The sequence below is a fragment of the Peromyscus eremicus genome, chromosome 6, assembly GCF_949786415.1.
Source record: "Peromyscus eremicus chromosome 6, PerEre_H2_v1, whole genome shotgun sequence".
NCBI classification, from domain to species: Eukaryota; Metazoa; Chordata; class Mammalia; order Rodentia; family Cricetidae; genus Peromyscus; species Peromyscus eremicus.
The window spans coordinates 74,608,186-74,631,570 of NC_081421.1; positions in this window are offsets into that span (position 1 = coordinate 74,608,186).

Sequence of the window (23,385 nt, forward strand, 5' to 3'; positions counted from 1 at the left end):
CCCAAGATTGCCTACAGCACAACCTAACGGACACATTTTCTCAGTTGGGGTTCCAGCTTCCCAGACGACTCTAGCATATGTCAAGTTGACAAAGAATTAGCCAGCTTGCCCACCCTGACAATCATGAGTTTGAGATCCTATGAGATTTTGATCCACAAATCAAAAAGAAAAAAAAATGTGATCTGAAATAGAGACAGAGACCAAAAACCATCGCCACCTGGACCTTAACCTTGGGTTTTCTGCCCTTGGAAATAGGAGGAAGTGGATTTCTGTTGCTTAAGCCACCAGGACCTGTAAAGGCAGCCTGAGCAGATGAACGCTGTGCTGGGAGCCACTTTCAAGTTCAAAGTCGGCACTTCCTGCTCTTGCAACGGACCCAGGATGGAGTCCTAACTCCCATATCAGACGGCTCACGAGTGCCCGCCACTCCTGCTCCAGGAGACCTGACACCCTTGGCCTCCTCTGGCAGCTGCTCTTACCTGTACATATCCACACACATACACATAATTAAAACAAATATTAAATGTTAAAGAACTGTTTTAAAAATAATTTTTATGAATTATTGTCAAAGAAATTTTTTTCAAAAAAGAAAAAAATCTGCCTTAATTTTTTCATCTTTTCTTTGATAAGTTTAATTTTTTACTTACGTTAAGATGTATTTTTGTCCAGTAAAGAGTCAAAAAGCTCCATAAGGTTTGTCTTAGCTCATTTGGCTTCACTATAACAGAAATAATAATACCAGAGACTGGGCAATTTATGAAGAACGTGGGTATATTTCTTACAGTTCTAGAGGCTAGGAAGTCCAATTTCAAGAAGCTGACTTCTGATGAGGACACTGTTACTGCACCATTCCATTGCAAAGAAGAGAGAGAGAGAGAGGAGAGAGAGAGAGAGAGAGAGAGAGAGAGAGAGAGAGAGAGAGAGAGAGAGGCGCTGTTATTAAATCAGATCTCACTGGGAGCCCAGGTTGACCTTGAATTCACGATTCCCCTACCTTAGCCTCCCAGGTGCTGGGATCATAGTCGTGTATTGTCACACTTGGATCCATACTCACATTTAAAAAAATATGTTATAGGTGTCTTAGCCACACGTACGCCTGGTACTCCCAGAGGCCAGAAGAGGATGTCAGATCTCCTGGAACTGGAGTTACAGATGGTTGTGAGCTGCCGTGTGGGCCCTAGGAACTGATCCCAGGTCCTCTGCAATAGCAGCAAGTGCTCTGAACCACTGAGTCATCACTGGCCCCTCAAAATTCCCTTTATAACAACCTGTCTCCATGACAGCATGGTTAACCCGTCCAAGAGTGCACCTAACCTAATTGTTTCTTTTTAAATGTTTTCACATGTATTTATGTATCGGGAAGGTGTAGAGTGCACTGCCATAGTGTGTGGGTGGTCAGAACACTGTGTAGGAGTCAGTTCCCTCCTTCCACTTTGTGGACGCTGGGGATGGAACGGTGGTCATCAGGCTTGGCAGCAAGCACCTTTACCCTCTGAGCCACGCCACTGGCCCACGTAACTGCTTCTTACAGGCCCCGTTTCTCCGCTCTGTTGCCTTTAGAACCATCTGCAACACACAAACTTGGGAGGCACATTAAAAAGCCAGTGCTCTACCAGAGGCCTCCTGATGCCCCTTTCCGAATTCCCCACTCCCAGGAGAAAGCCGCCTTCAGTTCTTCACACTGACTCTTTCAGCATTTCATGTCATTTCTCCCTAAAACATAATTATGTACTTGCTTCCTGATTGCTTTTTTCTTTCATTTTAGTCATTAGTGCTAGCCTTTTCATCCCTAATCCTCCCAGGAAAGCAATGCTTTCATTTCGAATAGATTAATATTCAGTGTTTATATTATTACCGATCATGAGACTGCCAGGCCCCGCTTAGTGATCTCATAGGCAATGATTTGCTTTGTCGAGCGGTTTATTCTTTTCTCTGCCATTAATTACTATCTTTGGTTTGTTGAGTCATGTCCTCTGTATTTAGGACTTTTTTTTCCCTCTCCAATCTTTTCCCCATGTGCTTCAACATGCCAGGTTAGTTAAACTCACATCCCTTTTTTTACTCACTCTCCCCTGGCTGCCCGCTACACCTGCTCGGTGGGGTCCTGTGTCTTCCTTCCTTCCTTCCTCCCTCCCTCCCTCCCTCCCTCCCTCCCTCCCTCCCTCCCTCCTTTCTTTCTTTCTTTCTTTCTTTCTTTCTTTCTTTCTTTCTTTCTTTCTGATCTCATTGACAAAGCACATTACTCTAGCAGCTGGCCTGTAAAGGCAGAAATTAGAGGGAGATCTTTTCAAAGCTAGCCGCCTTTGAAAATGCCTTTATTTCAGCCTCCAGTCTAGTCCATTTGAACTTGAAATGTTACTTCGTTGTCTTTTAACTTTGGTGTAGCTGTTTCCATCTATTTCTTCATGGTTTTGTTGTTGTTTGTTTGTTTGTTTTGAGGCAGGGTCCCTCCTGTGCAGTGCAGGCTGACCTCAGACCAGCTCTGCAGCTGAGGATAGTCTTGAACTCCTGATCCTCCTGCTGGAACCGCAGAGGTGTGCCGCAGTGTCTGGCTTCTAATTCTTTAACTTTTGTTTAATTAATCGACTGTACAGGGACAGACCCCGAGGCCTAAGGTCTGGGGTCCATGTCCCTTCCCCGCTTACTTTTGCCTCTGTGTTCTGGAATTTAAGTTACATGCCTTGGTCTGAATGCATGCATTTTCTTCCTTGGTGCTCTATCCTTGGTGAACACCTGAAGGAAAGGGGGCTTTCAGGATCAGAATACATTCTGATTTACAGCACAAGCCAGAGGAACGACAGCTGTCCCGTACACCCTGTCCATGTTCGCTAGCTGTTGCTGTGATAAACGCCCTGACCAAAAGCGACCTGAGGAGGAGAGTTCGCATGTCTTACATTCCACATCACAGCCTCACATGGAGAGAACTCAGGGGAGGAACTCAAGCAGAGGCAGAGGCACACACCACGGAGGATCGAGGATCTCCGCCACTTACCGGCTTGCTCTCCCTGGCTTTTCCCCTTGCTCTCTTAGACAACCCGGGACCACCTGCCCAGGGCTGGCACCGCCCACAGTGGCCTGGACCCTCCCACATTAATCATTAATCAGGAAAACACCTCACAGACTTGCCTTCGGGCCAATCTGATGGAGGCAGTTCCTCAACTGAGGTTCCCTCTTCCTAGATGACTCTAGCTGTGTAAAGTTGACAAAATCAGCCCTGTCCCACATGTACACGGCCCTTCTCATTACCAACATGCCCCACCAGAGTGGTGCATGACACTCATCAATGTGATTAAACTGATGCCCTGTCTCCCTGAGCCCATGGCACATACCAGAGCTCGCTCTCTGTTGTCCATTCTGTGAGTTTAAACAAATGTATAAGGACACGTACCCACTGTATCATGCAGAGGGTTTTCTGTGCCTTAAAAAGCCCCTGTGCACCTCCTACCACCTTTCTACCAAACCCTAACAACCATAGGTCTTTTCATTTTCTGTCATTTTGCCTTTTCTGAAATGCCACATAATAAATTGGCTTCATTCACTCACTAATATTTGTTTCTTCCACCTCGTCTCATAGTATAATAGTGAAATTCTTTAGCCCTGAATAATATTTCATTGTTTGGGTTTGGGCATGCAATCAGAGGGCAGAGGCAGACAGATCCTTGAGAGTTTGGGTCTAGCCTGGTCTACAGAGTAAGTTACAGGGCAGCCAAGACTACATAAAAAGATCCTGTCTCAAAAAAAAAAAAAAGTTCATCACTTTCCAAGTTGACCAATTAGGAATATAGCTGCTATAAATATCTGTATGTAGGATTTTGTGTGAACTTTCAACTCCTTTGGGTAATGGTACTTATATTGAGTGTAGTTGAGGATTGTATGGGAGGAAGCCTGTAGAGCTTTATAAGAACCTGCCAAACTGTCTTCAAAGATGGCTGCCTCATTCACGTACCCACCTTCATGGCTGCCTCATTCACATACCCACCTTCATGCCTGCCTCATTCACATACCCACCTTCAATGGCTGCCTCATTCACATACCCACCTTCATGGCTGCCTCATTCACATACCCACCTTCATGGCTGCCTCATTCACATACCCACCTTCATGGCTGCCTCATTCACATACCCACCTTCAATGGCTGCCTCATTCACATACCCACCTTCAATGGCTGCCTCATTCACATACCCACCTCCAATGGCTGAGGGCTCCTGCTGTGTGACTCCTAACCGGCATTCAGTGTTGTGGGTATTCTGCATGCTAGCTGTTGTAACGAGTGTGCAGCAGTATTTCATTTTCATGTGAATTTTCGTCCCCATGACATATGATGGGGAGCTGCTCACTTATTTAACATCTATAGTCCTTCATGAAGTGCCTGTTAAGGTCTTTGGCTCAATTTTAATATGGCTGTTTGTGCTTTATTGAGAAGTGTTTTCTTTAAGGATTTATATATTATTTATTTAATGTGTGTATGTGTGTGCTGTGAGAGTATGTACATGCACCATGTGCATTCAGGTGCCCGAGAAAAAAAGAAACAGGCATCAGACACCCTGAAACTGGAGTTACAGGTATTTGTGGGTGCTGGGAATCAAACCCAGGTCCTCTGCAAGAGCAGCAAATGCTTTTAACAATTGAGCTGTCTTTACAGCCCTGTGGTGGGGTTTTTAGGAGTTCTTTATATATTTTGGATAACAGGGGTGATCTGACAGGTATTATGCAAATATGTTCTCCCAACCTGACGCTGTCCTCTCATTCTCTTGACTGCCTTTTGCAGAACAGAAAAAAAAATCTTCATTTTAAAGGGGTTTAGACTGTCAATCTTTTTTCATAACCTTATCTTTCAGATTGTACCTAAAATATATTTTCAAATCCAATATTATCTATATTTTCTGCTGTTATTATGATGGCTGGTGTCAATTGTCAACTTTACAGAACCCAGAATCACCTGAGAGATTGACCTTTGAGAACACTACAGGAGACTATCTTGATTAAGGTGAAGCGGAAAACCCACCCACTGTGGACAGCGCCGTTCCCTGGCTGGGTCCTGGTTGATATAGGCAGAAAGAGAAAGCTGGGCAGCACACAGTCACTGCTCCGTTATTTGTGGATGTGATGTGACCAGCGACTGCATGCTCCTGCTGTCATGTTTCCCACCACAGCTGACCCTTGACCTCTGAGACAAAATAAATCCTTTCTCATTTAAGCTGCACTTGCCAGAGGATTATACACAGCAACACAGAAAAGACAACTAAGGCTATTGTGTTCTTGGATTTTTTTTATAGCTTTACCCTTGAAACTCAGGTCTGTGATCCATTTGGATTATTTTTTATGGCACTTATAAGATCTGTATCTAGGTTTCACTCCATGTGAAATATATCTAGTTGTTTGGTGGAATCACTTGTGTTAAAACAATATTTCTGACTGCACTGCATTTACCTTTTTATCAGAGGTTAAATAATTAATTTTCATGGATTTATCCCCAGACTCTCTCTTCTGTTCCATTTATCTTTTCTATTCTTTCTGCTACAGGCTGCAAAAATAGGAAGCAGGAATTCAGTTGACTATAGCAAAAGCTAATACCTGGAAGAAGCAGGGCTCTTCCAAAGGAAAAAGCCAAGCCTCAAGGAGTCTTGGTGATATTAGCTTTTAAGTATAATATTAGCTGGTTCCTGCGATGATTTTCTTGTGTGCTTTGGTAGCTTTCCCAATTAATTCTTCTGAGAACTTCTAACAGTGTATTTTATCTGAGTTACCTCTCAAACATCCAAAGACAAACAGCAGACAGGATAAACATTCCAGACCACCTGCTAGTCTCCTGAATTAAGGTAAATATCCATACAGAGACACTTCCTAGGCCTGGTGGACAAGGTGGACATGTTGGGTACATAGCTTTGTTTCTTGTGCAAATTAAGCTCAGATCCTCCTTTCTTCCTCAGGCCAAATGGTACCCCCAAGGTACCTCCAATAATTAGCTCAGAACAAAAGGGCTTTTTTCTTCTTACCAGGTGCATTCAAGCTATGATGCAGGTTTCCTAGCTACCCAGCAGACTCACCCGACCAGACCAGAAAGCTGCAGGGCAGAGGATTGCTGATGGTATGTGTGTGGAGACAGTCATGGGAAGAGGAGAGGAAGGAACAAAGATGGAGAGAGGAACGAAGACAAAGATGAGAACGAGATGAAGAGAATTTAGAACTATGAGAGGACAGGGGGAGAAGGGCAGAGAGGAGCTAAGTATGAGAAGAGAATTGAAGCTGTGTAGGTAGAATTTTGTCTCAAAAGAGTAAAGTGAATGGACTAAAGAGTTTTGTGTAAGTAGATTCATTTGATATCTCTCAGATTAGTATCCCTGCCTCTTGTAGTGTCTTCCCCAGGACTCTGGGAGAAATCCTCTCAGAACAGCACCTGAGGGGATTCGATGTCTTTTACCAATATCACACTGTCTTGATTTTTTTGTTTGTTTGTTTGTTTTTTGAGACAGGGTTTCTCTGTGTAGCTTTGCACCTTTCCTGGAACTCACACTGTAGCCCAGGCTGGCCTCGAACTCACAGAGATCCTCCTGCCTCCGCCTCCTGAGTGCTGGGATTAAAGGCGTGCGCCACCACCGCCCGGCCTTGTCTTGACTCTCATAACTTATGTCTTAAAATTGGACAGTTCAGTACTTGGATCTTTTTTTTCTCCTCTTCCCTCTCCTCCTCTTCCTCCTCCTCCTCCTCCTCCTCCTCCTCCTCCTCCTCCTCCTCCTCCTCCTCTTTTTCTTCTTCCTCTTCCTCTTCCTCTTCCTCTATATCATGTTGTCTATTCTGGGTCTTGTGACTCTCCTTATAAACTTTTGAAAGAGCCACAAAATAACTGGTTAGAATTTTGTTTGGTGTTTGTAGTGGTTTGACTGAGATGTCCTTTCTAAGTCCCAGACCTTTGAATACATGGTCCCCACTTGGTAGCTGCTTGGGAAGAAAGTATGTTACTGAGGGTGGACTTTGAAGTTTCAAAAGATTTCCTCTGTTTGAGCTAGCCCTCTGCCTCCTGCTTGTACATGTGCCCACCCTAATACCTTTGCTTCACCATCATGGACTCTAACCACTGTAACCATAAGCCCAGTTAAATGCTTTCTTTCATAATTTGCCTTGGTCATGGTGTTTTATAACAGCAATAGAAAAATAATTAATATGGTGTTGAATTGACTTCGTAGATCAAACTTGGAAGAACTGACATCTTGACTACATTGAGTCTGTCTATACGTGAACATGGACTATTTCTTCATTTATCTAATTTTTCTTTGATTTCTTTCATCGGAGTTTTATATTTTTCTCCCAATAGACTTCATACATATATTTTAGGTATTTCATTTTTTTAGTGCTAATATAAATAATAGTATATTTTCAGTTTCAAATTGTACTTCTCATGGCTATGGATAAGGGAGTGATAGACTCTCCCGTATTAATCTTGTTTTCTGCAACCTTGCTACAGTCTCATTACTGCTGCTGTTGTTGTTTGTTGAGTTAGATTTTCTATGCAGGTGATTTGTGTCCTCTGCAAAAAAGACAGCTGTGTTCTTTATTTTGTTCCTTTCATTTCCTCTTTTCTTTTGACATTCCTTAGGAGTTCCGGTCTGATGCTGAGGAAAACTGGGAAGAGGGACTATCATTACTGTGTTCCCAGTTTGAGTGAGAAAGCTTTGAGTTTTCCATTACGAAGTATGATGTTATCGTACATTTTTTTGGTAGATTTCTTTGTCAAGTTGAGAAAGTGTTTTTCTAGACTCAGTTAATGAAAACTCTTTCTTTTTAATTTTAAGTTTTGATTTGTTTGTTTGTTTGCATGGTCATTGTTTACATTGAGCTCCACAGACACTGGGTCAAGCGAGGGTCAGAACGGCACTGGGCAACTCTACCTCACAGAAGAAAATCAACGGATACGGGCAAAGGAGACCCTAAGAAGCCAAGAGGCAAATGTCTTCCTATGTATTCTTCATGTAAACTTGCCAGAAGGAGCACAGAAGCACCCAGATGCTTCTGCCAACTTCTCAGGGTCCTCCAAGAAGTGCTCACAGAGGCAGGGACTGTGTCTGCTGAATAAAAGAAGAAATAAAGACATGGTAAAGGCTGACACGTCATGTTAGGAAAGAGAAATGAAAACCTATATCCCTCCCCACACACACACACAAAAGGGAAAGCCAAAAAGAAGTTTAAGGACCCCAACGTGCCAAGAGGCCTCTTCAGCCTTCTGGTCGTGTTCTGAGCATCACCCCCAAACCAAAGGAGTACATCCTGGCTTTTTCATTGATGATGCCGCAAAGAAGAAGCTGGGAGAGAGACATGGGACCGCCCGTCAACCACAGCAACGCCCGTGAAAAGAAGGCTGCTGAGCTGCTGCTGCCTACAGAGCTAAAGGAAGACCTGGGGCCGAGAAAAGGGGAATGGTCGGGCTGAAAAGAGCCAGAGAAAGCAGGAAGAAGACGGGGAGGATGTAGAGGAAAAGGAGGAAGATGACGATGAATAAACTGGTTCTAGTGCAGTTTCTTTTCTTGTCTAAAGTATTTTAAACCCCCCCCCCCCCCCCACAACTCACTCCTATTAGGGAAAAAGAAATTGAAATGTGAGGCTGGGTAAGAACTGTTTTTAAACTGTAGTGTCTTTTTTTTTTTTTTTTTTTTTTAAATCATTAATACACTACCAAATGTGTCTTCAGGTAGCGCTGTCCTGTGGTGTTTTCAATAGCCACTAACCATGCCCGGTAGAGCCTGGAGTTGTAAATTGGCATGAAAATTCAAAGCAGGTTTTTGTTGGTGCATAGCACAAATGAGTTATGTACAGAGATAGTAGGGTGGTTGTTTTTTTCCATCTTAAGATGTCTCCGATGCACCTTTGTGAAAATAATTGTTCTGTTAACTGACTACTACTCTGTAATTGTAAAATAAAATAAAACAAATCACAGCTGTTTTGTTGACATTCTTACTGTGTCCTTTTCATAGGTCTGAACATTTTCTTCTCCAAGGGAAGCTTGTCTTTTGCTTTTGCCCATTTTGGGTCACATAGATGATCTTTTCATATAGTTAGCTGGGGAAAAAAGCTTTTGTCTACATACCCTGCATATTGTGATGAGGCTATTAAAACTTAGAACATTTTCAACCATTGTTTAATCTCCAAAATCACGACCAGTTGGATGAGAGATTTTACACAACCCACTGCAAAGCTAAGAGTGATCCATCTTATCACACCATGGGATTGTCAGACTCAAGCTGAACATTGTCCTTGAAGGACTAAGAGAAAAGCATGTTCTAATCCTGACATAAAGACTCTGCATTCTTTAACTACCGTGTATGGTATTTAACTACTGTGTAATGGCAGTTATATTCTGCAGTCCCCCTATTAAAGAGGACCTGAGAATGTATCCCCAAAAGCATGAGCTTAAAATCTAAGACTATCATATTAAACTTTTTGTTGACATTAGTCCCAGTGAAGGCTATGAGAACACTGATTACAATGCTTTGTCCGTTTATATAAATATGATAGCTTAGGAAACTTGACTGTTTAAAAGTATTTTTGATTAGTTGAGCCAGTTTTTATTAAAAGTATGCCACATTTAAAATTAAAGTCAGGGTATATTTTCCTCTACTTTTGTCCCTCTTTAAACAGATACAAGAAAAGAAGATAAACTTTGAGTCTTAGTACCACTTGTCCAATTCACTTGGTATTTCTTTATAAAACCCAAACTCATTCATTAGAGTCACGTTAATCTGCTTAGCAGTTTAGGGAACAATTGGGCAATTTTATGGGTTTTTTGAGATTACTGTTCTCTTAAAGTGCCAATGTTTTAAGATAGAGTTCTTGTAATCTGACACACTTTTGTGATGGAGTGCTGTTACATAATTTTGACCCGGGTTCTTTCATTTTCGTTGGTTTATGTAATTTGAGGAAGAATACTGAACATGAGTCCTGGATGATACTAGTAAACTAATAATTGCAGAGGTTTAAAAACTATTTTTTTTTGCATCTATTGAAATGATCTTGTAATTTTTCTTCCTTAGCTGACTGAGGAAGAAAAATCGCAAGATCATTTCAATAGACTATATCAATTGACTTTTAAGTATTGAACCAGTCTTGCAAGCTGGGATAAATCCCACTGGGTTATGCTATACACTTCTTCTTCTACATTGTTGGAGTCAGCTTGCAGATACCTTGTTGAAGGTTTTTATGTCTGCACTCAGGAGAAGTACTGGCTTGTGGCTTTGTTGCTGCTGTTCTGACATCTTGTCTTGGCTAGCCTATGGTTTATCTATGAAGTAGCTTGACTGGATCCTCTGAATGAGATTGCAGAGAACTGGTTCAGAATGAGATTTCCGAACCGAGGGTTTGACAGAATTCACTGTACGTCCATTTGGGCTCAGTGTTTTTTATCTTGGAAGGCTGTTGGTTATCAATGCTGTTATTATTTTCGAGATAGTGTCTTGTTATACAGCCCAGGCTTGCTTCAAATGCACAATTCTCCTGCTTCTGTGTTCCAAATGCTGGGATAACAGGTATATACTACCATACCTCACTTTTGGTACAATTTTTAGAATGGAGACAGTTATTCAGCTTGTTGATTGATTATGTGTGAATTTCACTTTGGAAGAGTTTGCCCACCTCACTAAGCTTATCGTGTTTGTTGGCACAGAGTTATCTTTGGTATTCCTTGATTGTGCTTTTAATGTTCTTGCAATTTGTAGGGCTTTGGGTTCCATTCTTTTTTTTCTCTCTCTCTTGATTTCCTGTTTTCTTTTTATTTTGAAGTGTGTGTGTATGTGTGTGTGTGTGTGTGTGTGTGTGTGTGTGTGCGCGCGTGCGCGCAGGTGCCCATGGAAGCCAGAAGAAAGCATCTGATTGTTGGAATCGGAGTTTCAAGCAGTTGTGAGGCTGTCTGACATGGGTGCTGAGGACCAAACTTGGACTTGGGTCTTCTGTAAGTATATCCTCCTCACTGCAATCTCTTGTTCTTATTGCATTGATGTTTTATGCTTTAATTTTTATTTCTTTTTTTCTGTTTACAGTGAATTTAACTTGGTTTTTTATTTTCTTGTTTCCCAAGGTTGAAACTTTATTGGCTGATTTTAATTCCTTTTTTAAACATATATATTCAATGCTATTAATTTTGCTACAAACATGATATGTGTTGCATCCAATTGCTGTGTTTATGTCAGTTAAAAGTATGTGTTAATTTCTCTGTGAGTTTATTCCTTGACATATGTGCCATAAACCTCCATATTTTTGTTTCTTTGTTTGTTTGTTTGTTTGTTTCAAGACAGGGTTTCTCTGTGTAGTTCTGGCTGTCCTGGAACACACCCTGTAGACCAGGCTGGCCTCGAACTCACAGAGATCCTCCTGCCTCTGCCTCCCAAGTGCTGGGATTAAAGACGTGTGCCACCACTAGTTGTGGTGGCGCTAGCCAGTAGGATTTGCTGAAGGAGGCGGAGGCAGGAGGATCACGAGTGCAAGGCCAGCCTGAGCTACACATATTTATAAACAGCTCCAGCTATCCTCTTGTTAACACTTCGTGTTCAGTTCCATTGTGTTATAAGATTCCTAATCTTCTCCTCTCCAGCTGTGAGTGGAGCCATTGCCTTCTCCACGCTGTTCCACCCGAGTAGGGTCCACTGTTGGGTGTGGGTATGTTTAGTATCATTCCATCGTTTTAGAGAAGTGACTCCTTACTAGTACATAACAGGCTCTTCATCTGGCACAACCTTCATCAGCCTGGAGTCTGCCTGAAACTAATAAGTTCTTCCTGCTTTCCTCTGAGTCCCGTTAGTGTGGTACCACTATCTCAATTCATTCACATTAGAGTCTGAGGTGGGGGCTAAGTCACTGCTAAGACATTGGTTAGCATTTCCTGTCTTTTCTTCTGCCTGCTTTGGTTTTAACTGAGCACTGGGAGCTTCACATTGTCCTCCCCCCTTTCTTAGCCTATCATTATACTTTTGTTTTATAGTGATTAGATTAGATTATAGTTTACAGTATATATTCACAGAAAGTCCCAGTCTACCTTCAAGTACCACGACACCACTTAGTGAGTGACATGATTTCTTGGTAATAATAAGGTAATTCCATTTCCAACCTTCTGTTGCTGGAGGTCTTGCGCAGATGGGTTTGACGGCCTGAGATGGATGTGTGAAGTCGGCACCAAGAAGAGACTGTGACCACCTGTTGTTGTTCAAACAAGTGGCCCTGGACAGCCTGAGCGTCCTTACTTATACAGCTTCAGTGGTTTGCATGAAGTTTTATGATCAGTTTCACTTCCTAAGAGTCTAAAAATGGTTGCAATAATTACCAGTTTGCTCCTTGCCTCTTTCCGCTTCTGTCTCCCAGCTCTCCCACCGGTAGCCATTACCTTTTATCTGTATCTCTATCGTCAGAAGCTTAAGCAGCTTTGCAAGCTCCAAAGGAGCTTTTCTAACGAGGCACACCTACAGGTAGAACGGTGTGCCCAGTTGGCAGCACATGTGGTTACAGCATCATGCCGGGGGAGAGACAGTTTTGTCTCTTGTGATTAATATTTACATCTGCTAGGGTCTGTGTTCTCACAATCAGCTCACCAACCAGAGCTGGATCAGTCCATTCTATACTCTGTACTACTCTATCCCCTCTGGGGGCATATCAGGCTTTTCCGTTTATCTTAGAGGCAGTATCACCTGGAAACTTACTCTTAATAGTTGGCACTGTTTATCCCTTGTCCTTACGTCTGCCTCTCTTAACTTCTTGGGGTATTGGCACAGCTATGAGAAATGAGAGAACTGTGTGTTTCTATGATTCTGTTTCATTCCCCGTTCCTTGAATGTTCCCATTAACTCCTATTTAATAGCATCTCTTTAAAAGCTCTTGTGGTTAAATCATCCTTTCCAGAACAGTTATGAGCATATGTAATATTAAACTTCATGACCTGCTGTGACTCAGTCAGGCCAGCAGTATGGCTAGCATAGTGAAATCAAGAAGAGCATGTAGCACACACTCCTGGGGTCATGCCTGGAACTATGCAGCAGACTGTCCACAGGTCTTTGCCAAGTGGGTCAGGGTCTCCAGGGTCTTGCTGCAAGGAGAGCCAGCCATTCATACTGATCTCAGCCCTTGTTCCCTGAAGAAGTCACATGGCTCCCACCATTCTACCCTTTGTAAAATTGGTGTATCTCATTTCACTTACACATAAGTGCACAGGTGCACACATGTGAGCTTGTGTGTATACACACACACACACACACACACACACACACACACACACAAAATCAAATACCTTGTGGTTAACTACTGCTGTAAGTTATGACCACCAAGAATAAGAAAAAGAAGTGGATTTTATGTCCATTCTCTAGTTTGTTGTTGTTTTTTAATATAGACCCAGTTTCTGATCTTTGTGATTTTTCTTTCTTCTAAAACATTTCCCTTAATCTTTCTTGCATGGCAACATCATCCTCCGGGCTTTGTTTGTCTTACCAAAAAAATCACTTTAACATTCCCTGGGAAAATGCATCCCCTCTTGGTGGGGACCCAACTTAGCTCTTTCCCACCGACACCCTCAGCCTTCCCTTCTAGCCTTGTGTCAACCACCAATCCACAGAAACACTTCCTACTAGGGACCCCCAGTGGCCACACTGGGCTGGCCACAGGTAGGCTGTGTCCGCTAACCTTCCTGTCTTCTATTCTGATCTCTCCAGACCGACTCTTTGTTCCATAGCAACCTGCCTTCAGGCCCCTCCTCCCACCCTACCTATACTCTCTGAGAGCCCCAATCTTGCTAGACCTTTCCTGCTGACCTCTCAGCCTTTTTCCTATCCCATCTCTGCTCCTCTGTGTCACCCACTCACCCGCAGCAGCACTTTCTGGCAAGGACCACATTTGCCTCGGATCCAGAGTGGGCAACAGTAATGAAGAACAGAACACCTGCCAACAAAGACAAGACCAGATATCTACAACAGGAAACACCCGAGACATTGTAACTCCAGATGCCTAGATCTAGATGTAAAAACACAAACACGAACAGCCAAGACAATATGCTCCTCCAGAAGCCAGTAACCCTATTGCAATAGGCCCTGAGAAATGCAATTTAACTGATGAACCAGACAAGGACCTCAAATAGCAATTATGAATTTGTTCCAAGGCCCTGAAGAGGATATGAATGAATGTCTTAATGAAGACCATGAGAATACAAACAGTCGAATGAAATAATGAGAAATGAAAACAGTTCAAGACACAAAAGGAGAATTTAACAAAGGATTAGAACCACTAAAGGAACACAAACAGAAATAAAACTGAGATAAAAAAACAAAACTTGAGATGTAAAATACAAGAACAAAAATCATCAGAGGTAAGGCTCACCAGCAAATTACAAGACATGGGAGAGAGAATTTCAGGTGATAAAGACAAGAGAGAAGAAATGGCTCAAAGAAAATGACAAATCCAAAACAATCCATGAAATATGAAAAGACTAAACCTACAAATAATAGAAATAGAGCAAAGAGAAGAAAGCCAGGTCATGGGCACAGAAAATATATTTTGACAAAATCATAGATGAAAATTTCCCCACTCTGGAGAAGGACATGCCTATCAAGATGCAAGAAGCATGCAGAACACCAAGTAGACTGGACCAGAAAAGAAAGTCCAAATGCCACAAATTAACCAAAACATTAAATATACAGAACAAAGAATATTAAAATAAAAGCTGCACGGGAGAAAGACCAAATCACATATAAAGGTGGGCCTGGTAGAATAACACCTGACTTCTAAATAAAGATTCTAAAAGCTGGAAGGGCCTGGATGGATGTTCTATAAACTCTAGAGACCATGGATACTGGCCCAGACACTATACCCAGCAAAACTACCAGTCACAACTAACAGAGAAAGAAAAGCTACCAATCCAGCTCTACAGAAGGCACTTAGGGGAAAACTTCAGTCTGAAGACATTAACTACACCCAAGAAAACACAAGGAATAAGTAATCCCAGAATGTAAATCAATAGGGTGAAACAGACACCGTAACACCACAATAACAGGATCAATAAACAACTCTCATTGATAACTCTCCATCTTAATGATCTTAATTCACCAATAAAAAGACACATTAGAAAACAAGATCCATCCTTCTGCTGCATCCATGAAACACACGTTAACACTAAGGATAGACATCACCTCAGGGAAAAAGGGTGGAAAAAAGATATTCCAAGCAAATGGACTCGAGAAGCAAGCGGATGGAACCATGTTAATATCTGACCAAAGAGACTTTTGAAAAACTAGTCAGAAGAGATAGGAAAAGACACTGCCTGCTAGTCAAAGGAAAAATTCAAGATGATATCACAGTTCGAAACATTCCTGCACCAAACACAAGGGCACAGAAGTTCATTAAAAAACAAAACCAAAAAACCCCACCGCTATAGCTAAAATTGCGTATGGACGCTCACATAGTGATCGTGAGAGGTTTCAGTACCTCACTCTCACCAACTGACCGGTCATCCAGACAAAAACTAAACCAAGACATCCTGGAGTTAGATACTGTCACAAATCAAATGGAGCTAACCGATGTCTACAGAACATTTCTTCCTAACATCGAAGATTATATTTTCTTCTCAGCAGTTCACGGAAATTTCTTCAAAACTGACCACATACTAGGACACAAAGCAAGTCTCAACAGATAAAAGACCTTTGAAATAACACCCTGCATTCTATCTGACCACCATGGATTAAAGCTGGTGGTTTTGTAGTGTTTTGTGCGTGTGTGTGTGTGTGTGTGTGTGTGTGTGTGTGTGTGTGTGTGTGTGAATGCAGACACAGGCATGTTACAGCGCACATGTGAAGGTCAGAGGATGACTTTCATAAATTGGTTCTCATCTACTGTGGGTTCTGGGGATTGAACTCAAGTCACCAAGCACGCACAGCAAACACCTCTACTCCCGAGCTGTGTAGCTCACCCTGAAGTGTTTCCTTGATAGTCCTGCACGGTATGCTGGGTAACCGGCATGGTTGTAAATAGACTTTCAGTCAGGCAATGGTAGGTTGCGTGAGGAGAGGAAGTATTCTACAGAAATCCCAACGGCATTGGTCTCTTAATGAGCCCTCTCCTCTGGACTGTGAATCTCACATCTGTTTCTCATTCTCCTACCCCCTTTTGGGTGGACAGATGTACGGTGTGGGCTGAAATCGGATGCCTCCTTTGGTTCAGATCATCTACACAATGAGCAAATTCCTGCATGGTGGGATCTTGTTAGCCTCTCCTGAGGAAAGATTTTGACTTGAAAAATACAGTATTCTATATTTTTCAAAATGACTTTTTTTTCTCTCTTCCTGCAAGATGTTTGAGATTTTTTCCCCCCTCAAATATCTCTGAGATTCTGGTCATCAAACTCACGGAGACAAGTTCACAGAAGTTTGAGGGCATCCCTTGAGTGGGTATCCCTGGAGCTGTGCCTGGGCTTGGGGTTTTACTGTGGCAGACAACAGTTCTCTGAATCTGCAGCTCCTATACACCTGTTTGCTTTGTGACCCCCTCCTGTTGGAAGAGTGGCTGAAATTTGTTATTTTTTTTTAATTTTAAAAAATTATTTGTGTATTTATGTGTTTATTTATTTATTGAGACAGGGTCTCTCCTAGACTGGCCAGGAACTCGTAATCTTCCTGCCTGAGCCTTCCTGAGGCAGAGGGTACAGGAGTGCACTATCACACTTAGCTGAATTTTCAATTCATTCAGTGTTTTAGTTGTTAGAGTGCAATGGAGACTTCCAGCTTCATATATGAGGGGCCAGAAACCATAAGACTTTAGTGAGACCTCTTAATATGGAAATCGTGTCCTTCGATTGTAGTTGGATTTTTCTTGTTGGACTTTCTCTGGACTGCCAGCCCCCAAATAATGACACGGAAATGTCTTATTATTAATTATAAATGCTTGGCCTTAGCTTAGGCTTGTTTTCAACTAGCTCTTATAAAGTAAATTAACTCATTTCCACTCATCTACGTTCTGCCGTGTGGCTCTTTACCTCTCCTCCATACTGTACATCCAATTTCCTCAGCGTCTCACTGGTGTCTCCCCACACACCTAGATCCATCCCCTGAGTTCCTCTCTCTGCCCGGAAGTTCCGCCTAACCTCTCCTGTCTAGCTATTGGCTATTCAGCTTTTTGTTAAACCAGTCACAATGACACATCTTCACACAGTGTAAACAAATATCCCACAACATTCCATTCTGGAAGTATTTTAGGATTATCTCATGGGCCATCAAACCTTCGGCTCTCCTCTTTCTTCTGAAATGCCTTTCACTTGTATTTTGAACATATTTGTACTGTTTTACTGTTATATTTAGAATTCCCCAGGACAGTCTTTGTCCTATAAGACTGACTGAGCATGTTACAGTTTTCTGTTCCTTTTGCATGAACAAGCATTTCCCCATTCTTTGCAGTGCCTTAAACCTTGCATGGTGTCTGTACTTGCTCTTTTCTCCTGCATCTACTGTTCCTGTGTATTTGAACCCTTGCCTCTCCCATTATTTCTCTCGTGTCTGTCAGAGTCCTTGACCATCTGCTCATGTCTAAGAGGGGAACATCAGAGGCTGAACTTTCACTGAGGGGGTGGTGCTCAGTGACTTCAGAACACACTCCTGAGACACAGAGCTGAGTGGTGTCACTAGGGAACCCTGGATGTTGATGTCATTAGGTCTTTTCTCTTCATCTATTAAAACTTTGATACTGATGGGCCACTTTCCAATAATCTGCCAGACACTTTATCATGAACATTCTACCTGATCTCTACCACCTGGGTCCCAATTTTCAGTAGAAAACCTTTATCAAACCTCTCGTGTTTAACAGCATACCCTGTTGGAAACTATTCCCAGCATCCTCCAGCCTGGGAACTGTGTGTTTTACCATCTCTGGAGAAGGAACATGCAGGCCTCTGCTTGCAGCAATTAATCCTTCCCTTGTAGGGCACAGAACCAGAAGAGTTACTGCCCCCGCCCCACCCTGGGTCTCCTATGTAGATCAAGGTCTTGAACTTAAGATTCTCCTGCCTCAGCCTCCCAAGTAATGGGATTCCAGTTGTGTGTCACTGTGTCTGACTCTAACTGCTCCTTTCACTGATCTTCTACTAGCCCTTCATTGTAGCCTCATCTATCCTCCAGGAGAGAAGACATGGTACGTCCAGTTCCTAATGGTGTCTCCAGTTGCTATGAATGGTCGGGATTTAATGCTGTGAGCTCATTTGTGCTGTCTTTTCCCTTGCTGCCTTGGTATTTGTGGGAGTTTGAATGAAAATAGCCCCCACAGGCTAATATGTTCAAATATTTGATCTTGGTTGGTTGAACTGTTTGGGAAGGATTAGGAGGTGTGTCCTTGTTGAAGGAGGTGTGTCACTGGTTGTAGCATTGCAGCTTCAAAACGCCCATTCTTCTCCTACTTAGCTCCATCTGCCTCGTGCTTATGAATCAAATGGAAATCTCTCACCTACTGCTCCAGTACAATACTCCCTGCCATAAACAGTCATGGACTCTCACCCTCTGGAACTGTGATCCTCAAATTAAATGCTTACTTCTATAAGTCACCTTGGTCCTGACGTTTTTCTCACAGCAATTGAAAAGTAACTAAGACAGTTTTGACTCAGTTTTTAGAGTCTCTTAGCTACTGGCCTTCATCTTCTTTCTCCAGTTCCCCAAACTGTGCTGCTATTGTTTTTCCCGTTCTCTCCTTACCGTAGCTTACGTCTTTCGTGTTTGTTGTTTACTGTAACTTTGTAGAGCATTGTGGGAGAGTAAAAGCTGGTACATGGGGTGCGTTGCTAGCCTTCCCTGGAAGCTTCCCAGCCTTGTGTTGCTCTTGTCCTGTCTCTGGCCTGAGGACAGCTCTGCGTCTAGATCTGGCTTCCTCAGCCTGTATGTCTGGGCTTGGCTAGGCTGGTTCCTCTGATCCGCCTAGGACTGGCTGAGTGTTTGCTGGAATCCATGAAGGTCCATTACCCACCTCTGATTGCTGCAAGCACCTCTCTTCATCAGCTCTGACCAGGATGGGTGGGTAGTGATGCCCAAAGTAGGCAGGTTGGCTGATGCAAACCAGACCTGCCCTTGGCCCTAATTTAGCTGTGACTAAAGCAGCAGGCTGCCTGACAAGTGAGATGCAGATGTATTCTCAGGGTCATCCTGCTTACAGGGCAGAGAAGTGATGCCAGGCTGGTGGCTCAGTCTGGGCTTTGTGAGGTGGTCTCATAGATGTGTTCCCGAGCTTCTAATGCCTCTAACAGAGAATTTTATCCTTCTCTCCATGTGATGAATGTTAGGGAACTGACTCAGGTAGAGCCAACTCAGAGCAGTCTAAGTGTTACCTTAGGGAGCACTTACTTATCAATTTACAGCAGACTGTGCCCTTTCCCAGTGACTGGACCAATTATAGCTGTCATTCAGTATCAAGCCACAGGTATAAGGGGTGCGGGAGAGGGAACCACACACAGAGTGGGAACAGCATGTACAGTGAGGGGGCAAACACATCAGTGAGCCTTTGGAAACGGAGTAATCACAGCCCAGGGAACCTGGAGAACCCTGGAGACACAGAGTAGAGGGAAAGGACTGGTGAGGTTGTCTTCTCATTTTTATGAGGTGGTGTCTGAGTTAATGTTCTATTGCTGTGAAGAGACACCACGACCAAGGCAACTTTTATAAAGGAAAACATTTAACTGGGGACTTGGTTACATTTTTCTAAAACTTACTCCCTTATCATCGTGGTGTGAAGCATCGCAGCACACAGGTGGGCATAGGGCTGGAGAAGTAGCCGGGAGCTTTAACACCCTGATCCCCAGGCATCAGGGAGAGAGGGGAGAGAGGGAGAGAGAGGAGGAGAGGGGAGAGACTGGTCCCAGTGCAGGCTTTTGAAACCTCAAAGCCCACCCCCAGGACATACCTTCTCCAACAAGGCCACACCTCCTAATTGTAGCAGGCTTTTTCTTTGGGCCACCAACCAGCTCCCAAATCATGACTTCTTGTTAGTTATGAATGCTCGGCTTTATCTTAGCTCTGCTGTGGAATAATCCTCTCATACACTGTAAAGATTTGTCACTCGAATTGGTTTAATAAAATGCTGATTGGCAAGTAACCAGGCAGGAAGTATAGGTGGGGCGACCAAACTAAGAATACTAGGAAGAGGAAGGGCGGAGTCAGGAGTCACCAGACAGACACAGATGAACATGCTGTGCTAATAAGGTAGTGCCATGTGGCAAAGTACAAATAGAAATATTGGTTAACTTAAAATGTAAGAGCTAGTTAGTAATAAGTCTGAGCTATTGGCTGAGCATTTATAATTCATATTCAGCCTCTGAGTCAGTTATTTAGGACCAGGTGGTCGGGACAGGAAATGTCCCTTTACATAGCTCTTATTTTAATCTGTTTCTCTTTATCTACGCTTTGCCTCGGGCTTCTTATCTTTTTTTTTTTTTTTCTTTCTGTATCTCTTACTTTCCTGCTCTCTCCATGTCTGGCTGGAAACTACCTGGCTTCTGGTCCTGAGCATGTCCCTCTCTCCCTCAATCTTGTCTCCTTCCTCTCTCTTGAGCCTAGATTTCTCCTCCTACTTATTTTCTCTCTTCCCACCAGCCCTGTCTATTCTTTCTTTGCCTAGCTATTGGCCGGTCAGCTCTTTATTAGACCAATCAGGTGCCTTAGGCAGGCAAGGTGAAGCAAATGCAACACATCTTTACATTGTTAACAAATGCAGCATAAACCAATGCAACACACCTTCACACAGTTAAAGTAATACTCTGCATCATAAACAAATGTAATAGACCTTTGCCTAGTTAAAATAATATTCCACAACACCTAATCCTTCTAAGTTCACCAACTTGGGACTAAGCATGCAAATATATGAACCTATGAGGACCAATTCCATTCAAACCACCACTGATAGTGTGCCTCCTTGGTAAATGTGGCCAGCCCAGGGAGAACAGGGATATCCCGAGAATAGCTGATAAACCAGAGACTATACTACAGTCTCTTACAATGGTATCCATGAAGGAAGATCCTATGGAGGCTCCCAGAAGTTGCATTGTCCCTGCTATAGGAGGTAAGAACACAGTGCAGGCTGAGCTGTGCACCCAGAGTCTTTGGCCGTGTAAGGGATGAATTACGAAAGGGGTGCAGATGATGTTTTGACCTAGCCTCTGGTTTGCTGGACAAATTATATAAAGGATAAGGTGAGGTGGAGGTGTTGGTATGCCATTTCTGATAGCTGGGGGACCAGAAGGAAAGGGAGAACGAGTTAGATATATGGGGGCCAGATTGCTCTGGTCCTAAGATAGCCGTGGCAATGGGGCAGATGTGTGAGGTCCCCATGGACATTCGCCAGAATGAAGAAGCTTCATTACTCACAGAAATTGTGGAAAACTACATAGGATAGTGCCTCCCAGCCATGCCACTGTACTCGACAATGGTCTTTTAAGACAGACAAAGAAGTCTTTTTGTGCTATGTTGAACCTCACCAACCTCTTTCTTTGGCATCTCCTTAGCTGCTGGCTCCTGAGATCAACTGGCGCTTGTTGGGATGGATGGTGGTAGTCTTCAGAGATCCTGCCACCCTGTCTAAAGATGCTTTACTACATAAATGCTATGATGTCAACTTCTCAGTGTTTTACAGACTTAGAAAATCATCTGAAAGAGATGCAGGTGCCCCTAAAGGAGTAAAGCTGGGAAACCAGTTCATAAAGGTACAAGGGCCCGGCCTAGCTGTGGCATTCTTAGGAGCTTTATGGTTGAGATAGGCATAGATGACACTCATTAAAGTGATTGAGGAAATCCCACCACACCCTGTGCCTGTCAACATTAGAGCAATGGTTAGAAAATGAGCAAAATGTACCCTGTGTGGGTGAAAAAAAAAAAAGATGCTCCCAACAGGCATAGGTGACTAATGGAAAAACTCCAAGGTCAGGGATGAGTGACCTCCCTACAAGCTGTTGGCCAGGACCCCAACAGCTGAAGGACCCCAACACAACACAGGCTGTTTTCATCCCTGTTGAATGACCTCCCCTTGCAGAAGAGAGAATGGCGAGAGCCCCTGGACTCTCACCTGAGATGTCAGCCACACCCTCCTACGCCACCCTCCCAGCCGTATATAGTTCTGCCAAGCTCCGAGTCTCCAGAAATATAATGTGGAAGTTTCGAAGTGGAGAAGTCCTCACCTGTGTGAGGGTGAGACTTTTTAGGAATGCAGCTTCTTTGGAGTCACTCATGTTCCTATAAGCAATTCCTCACCATGCTGTAAGTAAGCTCAATAAGCTCACTGGTTTGTCAAGTTAGACTTTGACGAAGTCATACCATCGTCTGTTGCTGTGGCCCTGTCTGCAGTGAACAGACATTCACATGACCCCATGAAAAATCCATACAGTCTTTCAATGTGGCAAAACATGACAGTTGGAAATGAATATGGCACTCGTGGAAAGCAATAGCTGTTCCCTCGCTGTGGGTAATTCTGCACCTCTGTGTCCAATCTATTAGCATCTATTGGCTTAGTTATCCTAGCCTGTTACAGCTCAACTCAAATGTCACCTCCTCCTGAAAAATCTTGTGCCACCCCTGTTTAATGACCCAATCCTCAATCAAAGTCCTTTCTTGAGCTCCCTTGCTTGCCTCTGACCTGAATCTGCCACCCCACGCTCCGTGTGTGTTGTCCTTGGTCCACTGCCCACCCTGCCTCTTGAGCTGCCTGGATACACAGATGTCATGGCTTCTAGTGTCTCACACAGATGCCAGCACAGATTCCCAGGAGAGTTCAATGACCATCAAATGACTACATGGATGATGGTCAATAAAGGACCAAACAGTTGCATGTTAGATGTGTCCTGTGTCACACATAATACTACAGGACAGCAGAAGAAAGACAGGGCAGGGATATGGAAAAGGAGGAAGGCTTTCTGAAGAGATGGAGATAGAAGCTATTGTATCAAGATGGCCAACGGACTCGGAGTCCATTGCTTGGGACAGAGGTGATAAAGGAGAAAGCCTTAGGTCAAAGACCCTCTCCTCTCCTCTCCTCTCCTCCCGGGTAGATCCTGGGATGACTATTTTGTAGCTGAAACTGATGTTTGACGTTACCTGGGCACTGGACTTAATTTGTCTTTGCCCTAGTCATTTACTGGGTTCTAAACAATAGACGCCCAGATTCAAAGGAAAACGCAACTGAGCCCTTGCAGGAAGTCCTAAGCATACCCAGTCTTTGTGGTTTACCCTCAGAACTTCCTGCCAGTGCTTACCCAGGCTTACCAGGCCTAAGAAGTCAAGGAGAAGGGGGCTGACTGGGCTACAGGCATGCTACCTCTGTGGCAAAGCTGGTGCCTCCAGCAGATCGGTTTCCAGTTTTAGCTGAACGCTTTTCTCCTTGAGTCTCCAAAGGTGCATCTGCCATTAGCTGGTCTGCC